Source organism: Saimiri boliviensis, chromosome 2, assembly GCF_048565385.1.
Source record: "Saimiri boliviensis isolate mSaiBol1 chromosome 2, mSaiBol1.pri, whole genome shotgun sequence".
Lineage (NCBI taxonomy): Eukaryota > Metazoa > Chordata > Mammalia > Primates > Cebidae > Saimiri > Saimiri boliviensis.
In genome coordinates this window covers 136675714-136689656 of record NC_133450.1, presented here as the reverse complement: position 1 = coordinate 136689656, position 13943 = coordinate 136675714, and positions in this window count along the sequence as shown.

Sequence of the window (13943 nt, the reverse complement as noted above, 5' to 3'; positions counted from 1 at the left end):
TACAATAATTATCATAACCATTATAATCAGTAATAAATATTTCACTGTGACAAGTATAATTAGATTAGTGATTCTTGATCCTTAACAAATAGTTAGAATCTCCTGAAAGATTTTCTAAAAATCAAAGCTCTCATGGCTCAGCCCAGATCCATTAAATCCATTCTCACAACCAGCTGCTGTGATGATCGATATGCCCGTTTTGCAGATGGAAACACAGAGGCTGAGAGAGATGATCTACTTGTCAGGATCAACCAGCTAGTCAGTGCTGGGGCTGGGATTTGGACCTGGGCAGTCCAATGCCATCGGCTAGGCTTTTTACCACTAGGTGAGTGTTTTTCAGGTACACAGTTTGCCCAGGTTCTTCAGTACAACAAGGGGGAGGGTGGCTTGGTCTGTGGGATGACAAAAAGATGGCTGGAGGGGCAAGCCCAAGTAACTTGAGTTTGGAGAGTCTCATCATGCAATAATGCTTGCAATGATGCTATTTTCTTTCCTCCTTTCTTTCTTTCTTTTTTTTTTTTTTTTTTTTTTTCTGAGATGGAATCTCACTCTGTAGCAGAGGCTGGAGTGCAGTGGCATGGTCTTGGCTTACTGCAACCTGCGCCTCCCAGCTTCAAGTGATTATCCTGCCTCAGCCTCCTGAGTAGCTGGGATTATAGTGCTCGCTATCACACCTGGCTAATACTTGTGTTTTAGTTTGGCAAGGCTGGTCTCAAACTCCTGACCTCATGATCCACCCACCTCGGCCTCCCAAAATGCTGGGATTACAAGCATGAGCCACTGTGCTGAGCTTGCAGTGATACTTTTTTCTAGCTTGATCAAAATGTTGCCATGCTTATCATCTTGGACTTTCTGCATGAGGACAAGACCTAGTCTGTTAGAGGAGGAGTCCCCAACCCCCAGCTCACAGGCTGGTACCAGTCTGCAGCCTCAGGAACTGGACCATACAGCAGGAGGTGAGAGGAGGAAAGGCGAGCATTGTGTCACCTGTGTTCATATCCATTCCACATCACATGCGTCCCCACTTGATCTCCGCCTCCTGACAGATCAGCAGTGGCATTAGATTCTCATAGAAGCATGAACCCTATTGTGAACTGCACATGTGGGATATCTGGGCTGCATGCTTCTTACGAGAATCTCATGTCTGATGATCTGTCACTGTCTTCCATCACCCCCAGATGGGACCGTCCAGTTGCAAGAAGACAATCTGAAATCATTATTTCATTACATGTTACAGTGTAATAAATGTACAATAAACGTAATGTGTTTGCATCATCCCAAATCCATGCACCCCACCCTGGGCCATAGAAAAACTGTCTTCCAGAAAACTAGTCCCTGGTGCCAAAAAGCTTTCAGACCACTGTATTAGCATGTTCCCAACAGTGCCTTAGGTATTCTACTCAACCATCAGCACCTCTAACTTTCACAGAGATGGGAGGGAGGCTGAAATTTCAAATCTTCTATTGGCAAGTTTGGTTTCTTTGGCAACCAGCCGCACTGAGACTGTCCAGGTGCCCCCAGCCATCAGTCATCTCATTAGCATACAAAAGACACATCATTTCATACATTACACTCAGGACACTGGGGCAGAGACCACACGCAAACTCTTATGTTCCAGTAACCAACAGAATGGAAGAAAAAATCTGCACAGTAGATTCTTCATAAGTGTCTGTTATCCAGAATGTATAAATAACTTTTACAATTCAACAACAAAGACAATCCAATCTAAAAACTAATGAAGCACTTTAATACACACTTCACCAACAAGCACTTGAGAGATGCTTAACATCATTAGTCCTAATTCAAACCAGAGATACCCCTTAACTCGCACTAAAATAGTCATACTAAAAAAAAAAAAAAACAAGTGTTGACAAAGTTGTGCAGAAATGTGAACTATTTAACACTGCTTGTGACAATATGAAATGGTGCAACATATGTGTCAAATAATTTGGAGTTTCTGCAAGTAGATTTACCGTACGACCCAGTGATTCCATTCCTAGCTATATACCCCAAAGACCTGAAAACAGGTGTTCAAACAAAAACTCGTATGCTCTTTAAATGTGTCAAGATCATAAATATGCAGGAAAGTCTTGGGAATACTGACAGGAAAACTGGATCCAAATGAAAAAACACATTATACTCCCAAGCGGGGCAGGAGGTAAAAGTGAAATGAGTTTGTGAACTGAATTATCACGTAGGAACGATGCTGATTTCCTGATCTAGGGGTTATGTGGTGGTAACCTAGGAGAGTTTCCATGCTTTGGGCAAAGTATACCGGAGTATTTTGTGGGACGCTGCAAATCTGGTACAGCAATAACTGGTGGGGACTCTAAGAAAAGAAACAGGTTATATTTTGCACTGCTACTGGAAGTTTCCTAGAAGTATGACATTATTAAAAAGTAAATTACTTTTTAAAACAACCATATCAATACTATGCCAGAAAAGCAGAGACATCGCCAAAATCCACTATAGAGGCTACTCTTCATCCAAAGCTGTGAACCCTTATAAAAGCCTCAGTGTCAACAAACTCCACTTAGTAGATATTATTATACTTATTAGTATTAGAGGCTACTGTGTGGATACATTAGTGTTATGGCACAGTGTGGATATTAGTGTTAGGACATGGTGTACACATTATATTGGTGTTGGAGAACAGTGTAGATATTACATTAACATCAGGAAACCATGTGGATAGTATTACATTAGTATTAGAAGCAACGGTGTGGATATCAGATTAGCGTTAGAGTATGGTGTGAATATATTGGTGTTAGGGTACAGTATGGATATCATAGTAATGTTAGGGCATGCTGTGATTATTATATTAGAGGTCACTGTGAGAACATATCTTAGCAGCTACTGCATCTGGATATTGACAATGATATCAGGATGTAGTCGTAATGATGGGATTTGGGGATTTAATTTTTCTAGATTAATTTCTTCCTTTGCTGAGTACTCTAAAGACTCTATTCTCTGCACTCAGGGCCGTGGAAAGGAAACTTTTTACTCACAATGAACAAGACTAAGTTGACACGACCCTCTTGCTGCCCTGGCACCTCAGAGGGAAGTTGGTCAGGGGTGGGTTCACACACCCTCTGGTGGCGCCAGAGCTCAGCACAGACACTCTTACTCAGTTTCTCAGCAGATGTTCACCCCCACCTGGCTGTCCTGAAATACCTATAAAATTCAATATTCAGTTTATTCAATGTAATAATTTTGGGAACTCAAGCCAAAATGAAGCCCATTGTAGCCATATCCTTCCCAAAAATAGTGATGGAAGACTTTGGAAGCCATGTAGAATGAAATGAATATATACACAAAATAAAAAAAACCAAAAACCTACTCAAAATAGTCCAGAGGCGATAATATGAAATGCGAAACTATAAAAAATCTAAAAGAAAATCTAGATGGCATTGGGTTTGGTGTTGAGTTTTAACACACAACATCAAATGCTAATTCATGAAAATATTGATAACAGACTTTATAAAGCTAAATATTCTACTGTGAAAAGTTGTATTTGGAGAATAAAAAGACAAGACAGATGTGAGAAGATATTTACACAATACATAGGTGATCTTAAAACTGGTTAAATATCTGAACAGATACTCAACCACAGCAAATATACCGATAGTAGGCTGGGCATGGTGGATGCCCATCTCTATTAAAAATACAAAAATTACCCAGGCATGGTGGTACATGCCTGTAATCCTAGCTGCTCAGGAGGCTGAGGCAAGACGATCGCTTGAACCTGGGAGGCAGAGGTTGTGGTGGGCCAAGATCACACCATTCCTCTGCCCTACTGTATATGTGAAAATGCAGATTCACTGAACCAGACTAAATTGTATTCACTGGAAGGCTGATCAAGGATTCAAAAGAATGTAACCTTTTGTTTTATCTACTTCTGACCTAGAAGCACCCCCACTTCCTACTTCCAGTTGTTCCACCTCACTGAACCAAATGACTGTACATCTTACGCATATTGATTGGTGTCTCATGTCTCTCTAAAATGTATAAGAGCAAGCTCTACCCTGACCACCTTGGGCCCATGTTGTCAGGACCTCCTGAGGCTGTGTCATGGGCGTGTCCTTTACCTTGGTGAAATAAGCTTTCTACTTGACTGAGACCTGACCCAGATATTTTGGGATCACAATCCACAGTCACCATGGTGTGACAGTTGATGACAGCATTCAGTACAGAGACATGCTATACAGGTTTGTAGCATGGGAGCAATAGGCTATACCATATAACTTATGTGTGGAGTGGGTTATACCATCTCGAATTTAAAAAGACACTCTATGGTGTTCAGACAAGGATGAAATCACCAAGGACAAATTTCTCAGAAAGAATTCACATCAATAGAAGATGCTTGAGTGTATTTTAAATGGTTAAAGCCTAGGAGGAAAAAAAAAAAAAAAGAAACTCAACTCCTATTTTGGTTTAATAACAAAGCTTAATAGAGTTAACATATTTCATCTAATCTAAGATGCTAATGATTAACAAACATTATTTTATGCACCATCACAAATAGGTTGCCAATTAAACTGACTTTCTGAATAACAACAGAAATGTGAATTTACTGCTATTCATGCCAGTAAAGTAAAATGAAAATGAATTATGGTTTTGACATGTTAAAGCAAAACAGGAGGAAGCCGTTAGCCTGAGGTCTTGCAAAGCAAATGGAAACCGAATTGGAGGCATTAAAACTGACTTTAAAACATGAGCAAACCAACCGGTGAATGATAATAAACCCAGCTGCTAGTTGGCTTTGGACTACTGATGCTGAGGGAACCATCCCCACAACAGGCAGTCACCTAGCTGGAGCCAAGGAGAAACCTCACTTAGCTGCCGCCACTAACAGCTCAAAGTTCCAAGCCCTGTTTTCCGTTCTGGTGCTTCAGGTGTGATTCACGAATCATTCCTTAGCTTAAATAAACTAAATTTATTTTGCCTAAAATTCTTCTAAGCCCTAAATCCTAACAACTAACCGGTAACCCCAAACTCTAACCCTAACCCGTAGCCCTAATCCTCACTCAAAGCCCTAAGCATACATTGGTTTCTGCGTTTGCACTGATGTCACTGTTGATGATTCAAACTGCTGTATGGCGGCCGCATGAGCAGTGCGGACTTTACAGTAACGCCGTGGATGGAGGCCTTGCATTAGCATCACAGCTGTTTTCTACATGAGCACTGCGGGTGTTGTATTTGCATCTCAGATGTCACAGCTGCCTTAGGAACGCTCCATTGTGTTCTGAGGCTGCGGTTAGCACCTCGCACTGCCGCCACGCGGCCTTGGCTTGGGAGAATCTTGGTGCGCAGGACTGAGGGGCTTTTGGTGTCCAGGTTTCCACACCAAGATCTTCTTACTAGTCTCTGACCCTAAGCAGTCAGGCTACAAACAGGAAGGATTTTACTCACTGTGGACACGGCCCAGAGTTGTCCCCAAGTGAGGCTGTGCCCGCTAGGTCTGTGCTGTGGAGAACACAGCTCTGCCCTCATGGTGCCCTGCCGGTCTTCACTGAGGACGACGGAACTCCGCAGGCCGCCATGATGCAAGGCACGCCGGGACTGTGATGCTGTCCGAAAAGGCGGCTCGGGTGTTTTTTGCTGGCAGCCGCCAGGCAGTGCGGGACCCTCTCGCTCCCGGTGATGTGCCCACGCCCTCTTCCGGCGATGAGGGCCACGGCAGGGCCCTCTGACGGTGAGACCCGAGCCCCAGGGTCTGTGCTGAGGAGGATGCAGCTCCACCTCCAAGTGCCCCCTGGTCAACACTGAGGAGAAGGCAACTCTGCAGACTGCAAGGGTGGCGATGATGCACCTCGGGGGGTGGAGCCTCAGGACTCTGAAAAGGCGGGCTTGGGCGCCCTCTCCTGGCGGCGGACCACTGCAGGGTCCTCTTGCTCACACTGCAGTGGCAACATGCTCCCTGCTGGCAACCAGGGCAATGCAGCATCCTTGGGCTCACTGAGCTGGGGGGCTGTGCATACGCACATAATGCACACCTATATGTACATAATGTAAACATTACGTAAATGTGCACATATTGTACATCTCTACCTAATGTGCACATTATGTACATGTGTATATATAGTACTATGTACATGTTGGCATATTGTAATACCAAAATAAATTAAATGTACATAATGTGTACAGTCTGTACATTTACTCTGATATTACATATTATATATATTAATGTGATTACATATATGATATCTTGATATTACAATAAATGTATATATCATACACATTATGTGCATATAAATATACATATCGTACAGATTATGTACATTTATTGTACATATGTATTGTGTACACATATGTACATCACAGTAAATGTACATATGGTACATATTATATACATTTATTGTAATATCCCAATAAATGTACACATTATGAGTATATTCTGGGATATTATTTTCAGTATATTAGATAAAAATTACTCCTCATATCAGGGTGGGTATACACCCATGTGTGTATATTTTGTCATATTATCCATCATATCCTAAGTAGGTATTACTCTCATTGTGAAAGCAAGTATACACTCTGTGATTGTTCCAATACCACAGGCAGTGTACAACGCTTCTGTGATGTAGTTCCTAATATCCTGGGGAGAGAGGATGATTATACCCTGAATATCGCAGGAAGTGTACACCACCACTGTAATATTGTTTCTAATGTCCAAAAATGGAGAGGATATTACTCCAAATATCTCAGGAAGCACACAAACCCCAGTGATATTGTTCCTAATAATTGGGGATTACAGATATTACTCACAATGTGACTGGGGCTGTACACCGGTCCTGTGATATTGTTCTTAATATCCAGGAAAGGAGAGGATGATGTTACTGCCCACATAGCAATACTCTCAATATGGCAAGAGGTGTACACCACGCTCTAATCTGGTCACTAATATCCACCAAAAAAACAATTACATTGAATTAAACATTGCAAGGGGTGAAATCCCCCTGCTGTGATGTTGATCTTGCACTGCGGTCGCCTGGCCATGGGTGGGGAAAACCTCGGTGCGCAGGATTCAGAGGGGCTTTTGGTGTCCAGTTTTCCACATGGAGACCTTCTCACTAGTCTCTGACCCTCAGCAGTACAGGCTGCAAACAGGAAGAATTTTACTCACCTTGGACACGGCCTGGAGTTGTCCGCACTCGCAGAGAACCCCCCAGGGGTGAAGAGAACGCAACTCCACAAACCTGGGACACGCGCCCACGCTTTTTTGCTAACCATGCTGAGGCTTTCTTCCCCAAGGATTTAAGAGAAACCAGCCCTTCAAAAGACTCCACCACTGATATCAACCAACTACCTGAAGTTGCCTTTTCTTTCTTGCCTGATAAGAGACCAGTCATGATAGAGAGGTTATGGCCAGCATACAGAGGATGCACAGAGCAAGTTTTTATGTCCTCTGCTTCACCTTTTAATGCCAGATGGTTGAAAACTCCACCCTGGGATCATGCTAACATTGCCATTTTGTGTACATGAGACCCATGAAGGAATAAAAAATTCAATTGCACTTGCATGCATTTCTCCTTTCATAAATATTCATAACTCCTCCTAGAGCTTATTAAATATGTGTGTTTGGTGATGCCACTCAGCATAAATTACTGTTTCCTTTACCTCTCCCTCGAAGTGTCTGTTTCTGACTTCTGGCGGGAGGTTATGTTCTCAGCCTGTCAGAAAGACCACCCTGAATGCTGCAACCCTTTATAGAAAATAAATCTCTCACTGGGTGTGGTGGCTCATGCCTATTATCCCAGCAATTTGGGAGGATGAGGTGGGTGAATCACCTGATTTCAGGAGTTCGAGACCAGCCTGGCCAACATGGTGAAACCCTGTCTCTACTAAAAATACAAAAAATTAACTGGCTGTGGTGGTGGGCATCTGTAATTCTAGCTAATTGGGAGGCTGAGGAGGGAGAATCACTTGAAACCGGGAGGTGGAGGTTGCAGTGAGCCAAGATCATGTCATTGCACTCCAGCCTGGGCAACAACAGTGAAACACTGTCTCAAAAAATAAAAATAAAAAAGGAATGCTGGGAAGATGGCTGCCTAAGAACAGCTCAGGACTTCAGTTCCCAGTGAAAGTGCAGAGGGTGAGTGGACGCCACATTTCCAGACGAACTCTTATTGCCCACAGACCAGGAGATACCCAGGCAGAGGGGTCACCAGCGTCGCAGTCCCAGCCGGTGTGGCTGTTTTGGACCCCGCGGGGCTGATTCCGCCCGCGCGGCTGCTGTGACCACTCCCTGTTGCTGCGGTTCTCCGTACAAAAGCCACTGGTCTGGGAGCCCTCTTAGCTGGCGAGCAGAGCCCTGAGACGGCAGAATAGCCCATTCATCTGAAATAGCGAGTCAGGCCAGGAGACTCCTAGGCAAAAAATCCACCAGGAGCCAGCGCCGCGGTTCGAGCCGACTCCGTGAGTCGCAGCACAGGAGATCCCGGCGCCTTTTCAACAAGCGACCGGAACGCGGGGTCGTTCAACTTAAAAGAAAAGACTCTGAGTCAGGGAGCCAGGTGATCAGGCTCGGTTGGTCCCACCCCTCCACCCCCAACAACAATGAAAACAAAAACAGTAATTGGAAACCCTCTGGGTTGAGCCCTTCAAACCAAGCACAGCTGAACCCGATGGTCCGGCTCCGTGGGGGAGGGGCTTCTGCCATTACTAAGACTCTCCACTGCTACGGAGGCAGGCTGCCGTTGCCGAGGCAACCAACCGTTGCCGAGGCAACCTGCCACAATAGAGAGAGTCCACCATAACAGAAGCGGGGCCACCATTGCCCAGACACTTCTAACTACGCCCATATAAAAAGGACTGCAGGGAAGAGCTCAGAGCAGCTGGGCGGAGCCCACAGTTGCTCAGCAAAGCCCCTGAGGGCAGGCAGAGGCTAGGCATGCTGCTAGCTGGGCGGGTCCGACCTGAAAGAAAAAGCAAAAAAGGCAGTAGTGCAACGGAAACTCATAAAGCTCCAACTCCCTGGGACAGAGACAGACAACAGGTGGATAAACCCACAAAAATGGGTAGAAACCAGCGTAAAAAGGATGAAAACTCCCGTAACCAGAACACCTCGCCTCCTAAAAGGGATCACAACTCCTCACCAGCAAGGGAACCAGACCGGATGGAGAAGGAGGGTGATGAAATGACAGAATCAGACTTCAGAAGGTGGGTAGTAAGAAACTACAATGAGCTAAAAGAACATGTTCTAACCCATCGCAAAGAAAATAGGAACCTTGAAAAAAGATTGGACGAACTGCTGACGAGAATGGACAGCATAGAGAGGAGTATAAGTGAATTGATGGAGCTGAAAAACGCAACACGAGAACTTCGTGAAGCATGCACAAGCTTCAACAGCCGAATTGACCAAGCAGAAGAAAGGATATCAGAGGTCGAAGATCAACTCAATGACATAAAAAGAGAAGGCAAGAACAGAGAAAAAAGCGCAAAAAGGAATGAACAAAATCTTCAAGAAATGTGGGACTATTGGAAAAGACCTAATCTATGTCTGATAGGTGTACCTGAATGTGATGAAGAGAATGAATCCAAGCTGGAAAATACTCTTCAGGATATTATCCAGGAAAACTTCCCTAACCTAGCAAGGCAGACCAATATTCAAATCCAGGAAATACAGAGAACACCACAAAGATATTCCTCAAGAAGAGCAACCCCAAGGCACATAATCGTCAGATTCACGAGGGTTGAAATGAAAGAGAAAATGCTAAGGGCAGCCAGAGAGAAAGGTTGGGTTACCCACAAAGGGAAGCCCATTAGACTCACAGCAGATCTCTCAGCAGAAACCCTACAAGCCAGAAGAGATTGGGGGCCAATATTCAACATCCTAAAAGAGAAGAACTTTCAACCCAGAATCTCCTATCCAGCCAAACTAAGCTTTATAAGTGAAGGAAAAATAAAATCCTTTGTGAACAAGCAAGCACTCAGAGATTTCATCACCACCAAACCTGCTCTACAAGAACTCCTGAAAGAGGCTCTACACATGTAAAGGAACAACCAGTACCAGCCACTCCAAAAACACACCAAATGGTAAAAAAGCATCAACACAATCAAGAATCTGCATCAACTAACCAACAAAACAGCCAGGTAGCATCAAAATGACAGCATCAAATTCACACATAACAATACTATCCCTAAATGTCAATGGACTAAATGCCCCAATCAAAAGACACAGACTGGCAAATTGGATAAAAAGCCAAAACCCATCAGTGTGCTGTATCCAGGAAACCCATCTTACATGCAAGGATACACAAAGGCTCAAAATAAAGGGATGGAGGAAGATCTACCAAGCAAATGGAGAGCAAAAAAGGGCAGGAGTAGCAATTCTCATCTCTGATAAAATAGACTTTAAAGCAACAAAGATCAAAAGAGACAAAGAAGGAGATTACATAATGGTAAAAGGATCACTGCAACAAGAAGAGCTAACGATCCTAAATATATACGCACCCAATACAGGAGCACCCAGATACATAAGGCAAGTTCTTAATGACTTACAAAGAGACTTAGACTCCCACACAACAATAGTGGGAGACTTTAACACCCCATTGTCAATATTAGACAGATCAACCAGACAGAAAATCAACAAGGATATCCAGGACCTGAATACAGACCTGGAACGAGCAAACCTAATAGACATTTACAGAACTCTCCACCCCAAATCCACAGAATATACATTCTTCTCAGCACCACATCACACCTACTCTAAAATTGACCACATAATTGGCAATAAATCACTCCTCAGCAAATGCAAAAGAACAGAAATCATAACAAACAGTCTCTCAGACCACAGTGCAATCGAGTTAGAACTCAGAATGCAGAAACTAACTCAGAACCGCACAGCTTCATGGAAACTGAACAACTTGCTCTTGAATGTTGACTGGATAAACAATGAAATGAAGGCAGAAATAAAGATGTTCTTCGAAACCAATGAGAATGAAGACACAACATACCAGAATCTCTGGGACACATTTAAAGCAGTCTCTAGAGGAAAATATATAGCAATGAGTGCCCACATGAGAAGAAAGGAGAGATCTAAAATTGACACCCTATCATCAAAATTGAAAGAGCTAGAGGAGCAAGATCAAAAAAACTCAAAACCTAGCAGAACACAGGAAATAACTAAGATCAGAGCAGAACTGAAGGAAATAGAGACACAAAATCTCTTCAAAAAATCAATAAATCCAGGAGCTGGTTTTTTGAAAAGATCAACAAAATAGACAGACCACTAGCCAGATTAATAAAAAAGAAAAGAGAGAATAACCAAATTGATGCAATAAAAAACGATAAAGGTGGTATCACCACAGATTCCACAGAAATCCAAACCATCATCAGAGATTATTACAAACAACTCTATGCACATAAACTAGTAAACCTGGAAGAAATGGATAAATTCCTGGACACCTGCAACCTCCCAAGCCTAAACCTGGAAGAAGCCGAAACCCTGAATAGACCAATAACATGGTCTGAAGTCGAGACAGCAATAAAGAGCCTACCACCCAAAAAAAGCCCAGGTCCAGATGGGTTCACAGCTGAATTCTACCAGACATACAAGGAGGAGCTGATACCATTCCTTCTGAAACTATTCCAGACAATCCAAAAAGAGGGAATCCTTCCCAAATCATTTTATGAGACAAACATCATACTGATACCAAAACCCGGCAGAGACTCAACAAGAAAAGAAAATTTCAGGCCAATACCCACGATGAACATAGATGCAAAAATCTTCAATAAAATACTGGCAAACCGATTGCAACAGCATATCAAAAAGCTCATCCACCATGATCAAGTAGGATTCATCCCGGGGATGCAAGGCTGGTTCAACATACGCAAGTCCATAAACGTAATTCACCGCATAAACAGAACCAAAGACAAAAACCACATGATTATCTCGATTGATGCAGAGAAGGCTTTTGACAAAATTCAACAACGCTTTATGCTAAAAACCCTCAATAAACTAGGTATTGACGGAACGTATCTCAAAACAATAAAAGCTATGTACGACAAACCAACAGCCAATATCATACTGAATGGGCAAAAACTGGAAGCATTCCCTTTGAAATCTGGCACTAGACAAGGATGCCCTCTCTCATCACTCCTATTCAATATAGTACTGGAAGTTCTAGCCAGAGCAATCAGGCAAGAAAAAGAAATAAAGGGTATCCAAATTGGAAAGGAGGAAATCAAATTGTCTCTATTTGCAGATGACATGATTGTATATCTGCAAGACCCCATCATCTCAGCCCAAAATCTCCTGAAACTGATAGACAACTTCAGCAAAGTCTCAGGATACAAAATCAACGTGCAAAAATCACAAGCATTCCTATACACCAGTAATAGACTTCAAGAGAGCCAAATCAAGAACGAACTGCCATTCACAATTGCTACAAAGAGAATAAAGTACCTAGGAATACAACTAACAAGGAACATAAAGGACCTCTTCAAGGAGAACTACAAGCCATTGCTCAACGAAATAAGAGAGGATACAAACAGATGGAGAAACATTCCATGTTCATGGTTAGGAAGAATCAACATCGTGAAAATGGCCATACTGCCCAAAGTAATTTACAGATTCAATGCTATTCCCATCAAGCTACCAATGACCTTCTTCACAGAACTGGAAAAAAACACCTTAAACTTCATATGGAACCAAAAGAGAGCCCGCATAGCCAAGTCAATTCTAAGCAAAAAGAACAAAGCAGGAGGCATCACACTACCGGACTTCAAACTATACTACAAGGCTACAGTAATCAAAACAGCATGGTACTGGTACCAAAACAGAGATATAGAACAATGGAACAGAACAGAGGCCTCAGAGGAAATACAACATACCCACAACCATCTGATCTTCGACAAACCTGACAAAAACAAGCAATGGGGAAAGGACTCCCTGTTTAATAAATGGTGTTGGGAAAACTGGCTAGCCATGTGCAGAAAGCAGAAACAGGACCCCTTCCTGACACCTTACACCAAAATTAACTCCAGATGGATTAAAGACTTAAACATCAGACCTAATACCATAAAAACCTTAGAAGAAAATCTAGGCAAAACCATTCAGGACATAGGTGTAGGCAAGGACTTCATGACCAAAACGCCAAAAGCAATGGCAACAAAAGCCAAAATAGACAAATGGGACCTAATCAAACTCCACAGCTTCTGCACGGCAAAAGAAACAGTCAGTAGAGTGAATCGGCAACCAACAGAATGGGAAAAAATTTTTGCAGTCTACCCATCTGACAAGGGGCTGATATCCAGAATTTACAAAGAACTAAAGGAAATCTACAAGAAAAAAACAAACAAGCCCATTCAAAAATGGGCAAAGGATATGAACAGATACTTTACAAAAGAAGACATACGGGAGGCCAACAAACATATGAAAAAATGCTCATCATCACTGGTCATCAGAGAAATGCAAATCAAAACCACACTGAGATACCATCTCACACCAGTTAGAATGGCGATCATTAAAAAATCAGGAAACAACAGATGCTGGAGAGGATGTGGAGAAATAGGAACACTTTTACACTGTTGGTGGGAATGTAAATTAATTCAACCATTGTGGAAGACAGTGTGGCGATTCCTCAAGGACCTAAAAATAGAAATCCCATTTGACCCAGCAATCCCATTACTGGGTATATATCCAAAGGATTATAAATCATTCTACTACAAGGACACATGCACACGAATGTTCATTGCAGCACTGTTTACAATAGCAAAGACCTGGAACCAACCCAAATGCCCAACGATGATAGACTGGATAGGGAAAATGTGGTACATATACACCATGGAATATTATGCAGCCATCAAAAACGAGTTCACGTCCTTTGTAGGGACATGGATGAACCTGGAAACCATTATTCTCAGCAAACTGACACAAGAGCAGAAAATCAAACACCGTATATTCTCACTCATAGGCGGGTGTTGAACAATGAGAACAC